Source organism: Egretta garzetta, unplaced genomic scaffold, assembly GCF_000687185.1.
Source record: "Egretta garzetta isolate BGI_Z169 unplaced genomic scaffold, ASM68718v1 scaffold145, whole genome shotgun sequence".
NCBI classification, from domain to species: Eukaryota; Metazoa; Chordata; class Aves; order Pelecaniformes; family Ardeidae; genus Egretta; species Egretta garzetta.
In genome coordinates this window covers 537,211-546,410 of record NW_009259687.1, presented here as the reverse complement: position 1 = coordinate 546,410, position 9,200 = coordinate 537,211, and the positions used below count along the sequence as shown (strand labels likewise).

General features: G+C 49.8%; 1 protein-coding gene across 1 annotated transcript in view; it reads left to right on the top strand.

The window, feature by feature from the left end:
• RAD54L (RAD54 like) overlaps positions 1–9,200 on the top strand; it is a 96,797-nt gene that overhangs the window by 940 nt on the left and 86,657 nt on the right. The window lies entirely within an intron of this gene.

The following is a 9,200-nucleotide window of genomic DNA, read 5'->3' as shown; positions in this document are numbered from 1 at the left end:
CGGGGGCACAGCCGGCGTGTCCCAGCCGCAGCCCGGGCTCAGGCAGCGCTGGGGACAGGTCTGGTGTCCCCTCGGGGGCGAGCCCCCAGCTCCAGCCCGGTCGTGAGCGCTGAGCGCAGCCTTTGCCTGGGAGCTGTGCCGCTGGCAGAGAGAAATCGAATCGCGGGCGCTGCCGGGAGGAGGGCGGACATCATCAATCCCACCGCCGGCATCCCAGGGGAGCGATGCTCCCCACAGCCCCGCTCCCCCCCCAGACTCCCCTCAGCGAAGTTTTGGCATCAGCAGGATGCCTGATCTGCAGAAAGCCCGGAGAATTTGGGGCTGAGCTCCCTCCCCACCTCCCCTCCCTGGTTTTCTGTCTATATAAACTGGTAAGTGCCAGCCTGTCCCTGGTCACCTTGGTGGGTTTAAACTGGTTCAGGTTCCCTACAAACACATCTCCTCATCCGCCTTGGCAATGGGATTTCACTGGGGTGCTGACTTGGTTTGAAGGCACTGGGACTTATTTAAAGAGGAGGAAATCTTAGAGAGGGGGAAATTGTCTTTCTATATTTGGAGGTGAAAATAAATCACAGCTCCATTTTTCTCATCTACTTTTTTTTTTTTTTTTTTTTTTTTTTTTTCTGCAGCTTCCCCATGTAAGAAATAGCTGTCATGAGGGCAAGGAAATCACCGCATTAGGCCTGAATGAAGCCAAATGGAGCTTCTGAGAAATAAAAGCAAAAGATTAACTTTTTTTGTGTGTGTGTGTGTGTGTGTTACCAGCCAGCAGCAATCCTGCCAGCTGCCCGGGGGTTGGAAGGATGTAGAGTAAAATGGCAACATCTCTCTTGTACAATAACATCGCCAGGGCTCAGGTAGCTGATAGACAGATTGTACAGCCCAGGAGCAAAGAAAATGTGGAGGAAAAAGCTTTTCTGCCCCCATTGGAGTGTGCATGGACAAGGTCACGGTGACGTCTGTCCCCCAGGACCATTTTACAGCCTCCTAAAATTTCTTTTCACAGGTGTGAAGGAGCTGTGACTGGTTACAGAAACACACCTGGTAGGTGACGTGCAGCTGCGCAGAGACATGTCCTGCGACAGGACATGTCCTGATGTCCCCCTGCCTCAGCATCATCGTGCCTGGGCTCGTAGCTGCTCCTCTGCCTCTGGAGCATGAAGCTGCAGGGGTGCCCTGGGGACCGGGGCAGGAGTCAGGAGCTGAGGGCAAACGTCTTGTCTCTCAGACTCTGAGTCCTGCCGCACTAGATTTTTATCTTTCCAAGAGTGAAAATGTGGCAAGATTATATTTTTAAAGAAACTCTTCAATGTAAGGTGAGTTTTGGGCTCCCTGCAGGGGTACCACAATGCAGTCTGGCTTTGCCCTGCTCTGGAGGCACATCTTTGGCCAAGGAACCCAGGAGGAGAGGATAACCCCTGGGACATGCCCACTGGTCCTTGGGGACTGAAGCTGCTCTGAAGCTGTATTTTCACGGCAGCTGTTTGGTGTTAGCTGTTGCCATGGCACCAGTGCATCAACTGGAGGGAAAGGGAGAGTGTCTGGTCCGGGCTGAGCCATCCCTGTCTGGCTGTGCTACCTGTGGCTTGGGGTGCGACCGTCTCAGGCGGGCTCCCACCACGCTGTGCCCCTTTATGCCCACAGGGGATGGAGCTGAGCAATTTGGGGCAAAGTATTTGCAAAGGTGTTTGTGCATGGGAGGGGATTAATCAGAGAAACCAAGGGCAAAGGGGGACGCTCTGGCTCCAGACATCTGAAGGTTCTCACCACCTTCAAGGGCTTTAATCAGATGTGGGTTGGAGTCCCTGGGGAGGTGGGTCAGGGTCAGGGTCTCTTCCCTGGGTGATATGGGTCAGAACAGCCCAAACAGAGGAATTCATAGCTGGTGAGGACTGAATGAATGAATGCCTGAACAGGGTTGCAGGTGAGACACTGCCTCCCCACCTGTAAAACCAGGATGACAACAGCCCTTTTTCTGCCTGCTGTACCATCAGCCAACTGGTTTTTACTCATTTAAAAACAAAAGGAGAATGTACTGAGACCTGGCTGACTCCTTCCCCTCCCCACTGCTTCACAAGTGCCGCCCAAAGGAGCAGTGGTGCTCGGCCATTTCTGAGCCCATGCACTCCACCAAGCTGGGGCTGTTAGGGGTTCACTGCCTTTGGGCGCCCTTGAAAGCTGGGACCCACGGAGACCCCCTCACAGACCCCACCCGGACTGCCCAGCAGCTCGGCAGCGTGGATGTTGATGCTCCCTGTCCTGCTTGCCACGGCCACGGGCTTGTGGCACAGCTGGCGCAGCTGGGGCAGCCCTGTCTCCCACCCCTCACAGCCGGCTCTCTGGGAAACGTGGGGCGTGAATCAGCACTCTGGGGGATGAAGCAAACCATGGGCTGGCTGCTCTCTGCTTGCCTGGGGACGGCAGCCCGCACCTTGCTCCAGCAGGACGGAGGGCAGCTCCCCTCGGGTTCCTAGACCTCCGCTGAGCACTTCTGGGAAGAGGCTGGGAAAGCACTTGGGGGAGCTCTGAGGTCTGCTGCAGGCGCTGAACTCATTAAAGGGGCTTAGGGTAATACCAAATAAAAAACCCTGCACCTTTTGCATTTCCCTGCAGTGAAGTAGCGTTGGCCTTTCCCATTTTCATTACCACCCATATCAACTCAAAGTGACTAAATAGATGCTTAATTGTTCATTATACACCCTCCACAGCTCTTGTCTGAAAGGGAGGCTTTATTTCCACAATTACGGTTTCCATCCCATTACAGAGGGAGAGAGCACAGAGAAGTATAAAAGTGTGGATTTTAATAACCTTATATTTCAAACTCTTTGTTATTAAAAAAAATGTTTGCATTTGCTGTGATGGGGGAAGATTAAAAGGATTGCCATGGATCCCACTTAGGGAACATTGCTAATCGTTTTGATAAATCACTTTAAATAAAAATTACAATCTCCACAATTCCACCCAAATGCCATTTGGCAGAGGGGTTGATTATGGGAGCAAAATGAATTTCAGAATTAGCTGCTTGTCCTGATGCAATTGGACAAATCAAATTTAGGGGTACACATGTATCCAATGACACACATATCTCATGCAGAAGAGCAGTGGTTTGGCCCCTGGGAACAAGAACAAATAATGTTTTAGTGGGCCAAGAAAGATCTTGTCCCTCGTGATGGATGTTGAGTGCTTGTTTCAGTTATTTCCTTAGTATTTTTATTTTATGGCTTACTCTCTACGTTGAGTCCAGCCAGAGCACTGGTGTTTTATTTCCATACAGGCAGGATCAAACTGACTACCGGGACATGCCTTTGGTAACGCTGGTGTCCACGCAGAGCTGAAAAAACCCACTCTGACACATCGTGAGTGATGCCCTGAGCAGACAGTCTGGTTTCCCGCCTATGACTGGGGCCAGATCCCAAGGTTTCTACGGAAGGTGAAGCCTGGGGTTGTCCTACAGCCCAGGCACTACACCATGGCTGGGGATCTCCTCCTGCTCCCAGCTCTGCTGCTGGCTGTGTGGCCCCTTTTGAGGCATGTAGGGGATATGGAGACAACAGGCAACAACCATCAGGTGCTCACTGAGCTATAGGGGTGGAGAGCAGCATAGGATTTCATCGCTGTGGAGTGTGTCATGGCATAGAAAGGCTTTGTTTCTCGCCCTGGCCAAGAGCTATCCAGAAGTTGGCCAAGAATATGATCAGAAGGTGCAGGTCCAGCAGCGATATGTCCATCTGTACTTTTGAGCAAGACATTCGTCTGCCCGAGGGTTGTTTTTCAGTCTTAAGGTTTTTTTGTGTCTCTGTTCTGCGCTGGCTGCCGAGACCATACCCTGATCCCCACCAAAGATACCACCGTGCCTCTTCCGCAGAATGAGCAGCACAAAGATTTATGCCCTCATTTGGCACAAGGTGAAACGGTCCTCACAGGACTTCTCCAAACCATTCAAATTCTAGCTATGCAGGGTGACATCCACATTCGTGGGGGCTCCTGGGCACTGAGCAGCTCGCGTCCCAGCCTCTGCAGCCTTCGCACAGATGAGGCAGGCTGAACTTCGTTCATCCCTGGATGGGTTGGATGCTCTTCCATGCCTCCCTGCCGTGGCTGTGCGCAGCTGCTGCACTACGCCCTGGAGCAGCAACTTCATTCCAAGCAAATTCCAGACCTCTTCCAAAGTTTTGTCAGCAATCTTCCTGCATGACAAGAAGTTGTGAAATACAGACTTATCCTGGATTTCTATTCCTAGTATTCCTCTTGCCCAGCGATTTCTGCTTGAAAAAACCAAACAAACAAGGAGCAGTAGCAGTTTTTAGCAGATGAATCAGAATGAGCTATCTTTATCTACCTATACATAAAAACATCTTTTTAAAAATATGGTTTTTTAATGCTGGATTATTCATGCTCCCAAAGCTGAAGACGTTCAGATTATAATAAGAAATGACATCAGGAACATGCCATTTTAAGTGCAACGCCTAGGAAGACTCTTCCCTATCTGCTGTCTCTGGTAAACAAAGTGGGGTTTTAACTCTGCGTGTGGCACCATCTCACGGACAGCTTGGCTTATTCTACTTCACTTCCCTACCTTAAATGATGTCAATGGATTTGAGAGGCTGAAGGCATGCACAGAAATATCCAGCATGAAAAGCTTGCTTCATGAAAGAAAGGGGAGCGTTTCCCAAGTAAACAAGCCCAAGCCAACGGGACTAATTGCAGTGGAAGTGAGGTGGGAAGAGTTAATTATGTGTTCTCTTTCCATCCCTAGAAAGCCCTGCTTGGCCACAGAATGGGTAAAAATAGCTGAAATATTATTTGCAGGGCTTATCTATGGGTAAATCTGATACATATGGGCCAAACAGAACAGGAAGGCTTCTTCTCAACAGGTGGAAAAGTACTGTTTTTTTCCATGTCCCTCTCCACTCACAGCTTCACTACCCTGAAATCTGGTGAGAAGGTGAGCCAGGCTGTTGGCATCCAACACTTCCCAATGCCTCTCAAAGGGATCTGGAGGGAGAAGCTGGCAGTCTCTATGTTTTCTGTCTTCTCCGCTATCTAACCTGGATACGCAGAGCTAAAATAAAAAAGTCACCAGCTGTTTCTTTCAAGCAAAATGCAGCAGAAACTGCATGGATGCAAACGTTGTTTGAGTCTTCTGAGAGTTTGAAAGGGCAGGACTGAGGTGTCCGTCCACCAGCAGCACACGCGGGCTCCAGGAGGAAACTTTAAATGCCAACAACGGTAGCAGGTAAGGTAGCAATGCAGAAATCTAGCAAGGCAAATAGGAAAACCTGCTTGCTTCTCTGAAATACTCCCCCCATCCCAGCTAGAGGTACAGAAATAGAGACCTCCCCAAAAGCCAGTTCTCATTGCCCGACAGACAGACACATGGGAGTGTATAGTTCTGCTGTCCATCCCTCCCTTGCAAAGTCTTTGTTCCTGTGGTTTCTTCTCCCAGAGCAGGACCTGCTTCTAACGTGGGAACTGTAAAGTCATGCTGGTATTTCAGGTGTGGAGGAAGAGACGAGTAGGGTTGAGCGACTGAAATGCAGCTGGGTTGCCAGGCAGGTTACAAATACACTCTGTGACTCTTGATTAATCTGCCACCGCATCTGAGAGGCGATGCAGTGCTCTCCTCTGCATTGCAGATTGCGCTCCAGCCGTGCCCTTTCCCCACCACCTTTCATAACCCTGACCTGCTACGTCCCAGGCACCCACTCAGCTCAGCATCACGCAACGCGTTGCATGCTTGCTCCATGCATTGTTGCCTGCTTGGGTTCTATCCGTGGCTGCAGACTGCTCCGCTACTCAAAGCTGGGAAGCCAACCCCTGGGGCCACGTCCTGGCTGGCTCTGCCGCCCCAGGCACGCTCACATTAAAGGAGCTCCCTTTTTTGTGCTCCAAAGCAATGTGTGCAGATGGTGGATCGTGGATGAGAACATCCAGCCGCTATAGGTACGTGGGTGTGGGAATGGAGGCAAGATGTGGGCACAACCTTTCTGGACTGAAGGGTGAAATTGGATGATAGCACCCTGTTTCACCAGTCAGGTCAGGTGAGATGGGCTAACTCCTCATGAACCGCAGCAGCCCCGGACTGAGTGACAGGAGCATGAAGAAGCTCCAGCCTGGACTGAGCTCTGCTGCGTCTCAGCAGGGACATTGCCTCAAGCACCCTGTGGTGCTCCACCTCTGGCGGCAGCGCTTCTCTTGTCAGCAGCAGACAGTTATGATTGGCAGTGGCAGCAAAATGCTTGATTATTTTGGGATAGGATAAACTCAGGAGCAGAACCAGCAAAAGTAAAAAAATATGTATTTACAAGTATGGAAACCACTTTTAAGCCACCTGCAACCGGAGGTGTGATTGCACCCCCCCATCTTTTTATTTTGTGCTGAATGTGCTGCATGTTGTATTTTCCAGTCTGCCTGCCTGATGCTACCAAAGTGTAATTCAGCCAGGGAAATGTTCCCTTCTATGAGCTGAAACCCCAGGAGAAGGCTGAATTAAGACTAAAGATGAAATTCATAATGAGCAGGGCATGATTTCGTTCCGTAGGCTGTTAACCACACAGAGACATAGTCCTTTGACTCCTGCACTTTATTACTGTGAAGGTATTAAACATCCGCTAATGTTACATCAAATAGTCCAGAGCTCACCAAAGCTCTTGGCTTTCACAACGTTGATTGCATCGGACGTTTTCCTGGCTGAACCTGCTGTTCCACAGCTGAAGGAGGTCTCTCATCAGTGAGGAGCTGTGCAGTCAGTTCTTGCCCTTCAGTGGCAGGCTACAGCTTTTCATAGTGAATCCAGCTCGAGTCTTCTTCTCTGCAGTTGGAGTCCACACCTTGCTCTGCCCCATCAAGTACAGAGAGCCACCCACTCCCTTCTTCCCTGGAGCACTCTCTGATGTTTTTGATGGACCGAGCCATCCATAGATTAGTATAAAAATCAGCGTACACACTTTATTTCTTTTATCAGAGAGAAGAGAAAAAACTAAGCCACATCCACTAAGTCCATGCGCATTTAGACAATTCAGGGAGAACGGGTGAGAGATGGAGCAGCAGCCCCTCTGTTCATGGTGGTGCTGAGCTTCAGTGAAATTGCACACAGACCTGTCCTCCAGAATGGGTCCCTGCTGAAGGCGACCCTGGGATCTGACCGGTGAGAGAGCACAGACACTCAGATTTCTGTCTCTAAAGCAATTCTGGCTGTGGAGCCGTGCCCCAAGGAAAGGAAGCCTGACCCTAGCAGTCAGACATCATAGGCCTATAGCTCCCATCCTAGACTATACCTCTCTTCACTGTTACCCTATGCAGCTATTGCCTCCTCATGCCGATGAAGCAAAAGTCTCCCCTTTAAACAGCTGAGTGCACTCTGCTCTCCTGTACATCTCACTGCGTTCCCAGGCCTGCCTTCCCTGCCCTGAGGCATGCTGCACGCCGACTTTCTGGCCTTAGATTTGTTGTGTTGCCATGTTTTGCCCGTGCCAGCCTTTAGGCAGCAAGCAGACAAGCGTCCCTTCATCCGCCACTGCTGATGATTTATAACCTTGTCAACAGCTCTGGGGCTTCCAGTCACCGTATGGGTTAATGACTGCTACCAGAAAGCTTTGCAGTTTCAGGCTTTCTGTAACAAGCGTCCAACATGCACCTGAAATATAAGTGGCTTTGTTTGATTATTTTTTTTTTGTCCAGCTCAGTCCAAGGTCAAAGCCAAGAACAATACGGAGGAGCGATACTAAAACACATAAAAGCCCTCTGCAAACTTCCCTGCAGGGCTCCAAAGCACAGGAGTATTTTTATTCTCCCCATGGCTTTCAGAGGGAAGCTGAGAACAGCGTCCCTGTGTCACAGGCAGGGAAGCTGAGGCACGCAGCAGCTCAGCACCAGATCCCAAACTTATTCAAAACAGGGACTAGATCCTCCTTGGTTTCAGTTGACTTTAATTCGCAGAAAGACAGGTGAGATGCCCAGTTTATTCACCATAAACAAGCTTTCTTATCCAAAACCAAGGCTGTTTCTTTAATGAAGGAAAGAAGCAGTACTGGGAGGGAAGGAAGCCTGGCAGCGGAGCTGAGCTTGTGCAAGGAGGGAGGGGGAAATAGAGAGATCTCATATCTGAGACCCCAGCATTAATTCATATGTTGATGAATGCCATAAATTAGATTGCAATCAGCCTGCATTCTCCAGGGACCTATTCCATGTAACGAGGCAGAGCTGAGTCTGTTCCAAATCCAGAGAACTTCTGGAGACTCTGAGTGTGGTTCCTTCCTTCCCCACCCTCAATAAATAAATAACGTCGGAAAAGAGGAAGGTATTAGCTGTGAATGGATTTTAATTGAAGCAATGGTAAATTCATTTCATAATCTTTAATTAGCAGAGATGCTTGCCGGAAATGTAATTTACAGGAAACTTGCTCCTTTGCTTGGAAGTCACTGGAAGGTCCTAGTGATGGGGCTGAGAAGGGGCTGTGGTCTCTGCCGTCTTGTAAATAATGCATGAATGCCCAGGGTGAAGGCACTTGGCTCTAGGGGTGAAGAAGCCAGAACAGGCAAAGGGTCTCACAGGAGATTCAGATCCTGGCTCCTGGCAAACTTCAGTCTAGCTTCTTGCTGCAGCTGAGAATCGAGCAGGAAAAAATTATTGAAGTCAGATGATGGCTGGGTTTGATGGTCTGAGTCTGTGGTTATCCACCCTTCACACACACAGCCCCTCTTCCAGCTCCTGACCTTATCCTGAACCTCACTGCTTTCTGCAAGAGCGTCCCCTGTCCTTTTGATTTACTCAGTCTCTTGAGTTCCTACGGATCACATCCTCCTGCTGTTCTCCATGAACATTGGCCCACGCAGGTCCCAGAGTTCATCTCCTGGTACAGCTGGCTTAGTGAAGGTGGGCTGGGGAGTTTTTCAGAGCAGCGAAGAGGATAGGCAACTGTTGAAAATACTCTTCCTTCTCCAACATGTTATCTGCTGCAGGATGCTCTCTCACCTCAGGATGCTTTCAAAGCCCCTCACTTTGGGAATAGGACAGGTCACAAGGGATCCCAAGCAAATTCTGGGAGCAAATTGTGAGTGGTTGGACAGGAAGTGGGGTCAGGAAGGCCAAGGTGCAGCTGGAGCTAAACTTGGCTAGGGATGCAAAGAATAATAATAAGGGTTTCTACAGGTATATCAGCCAGAAAAAGATGGTTAAAGAAAGTGTACCCCCACTGATAA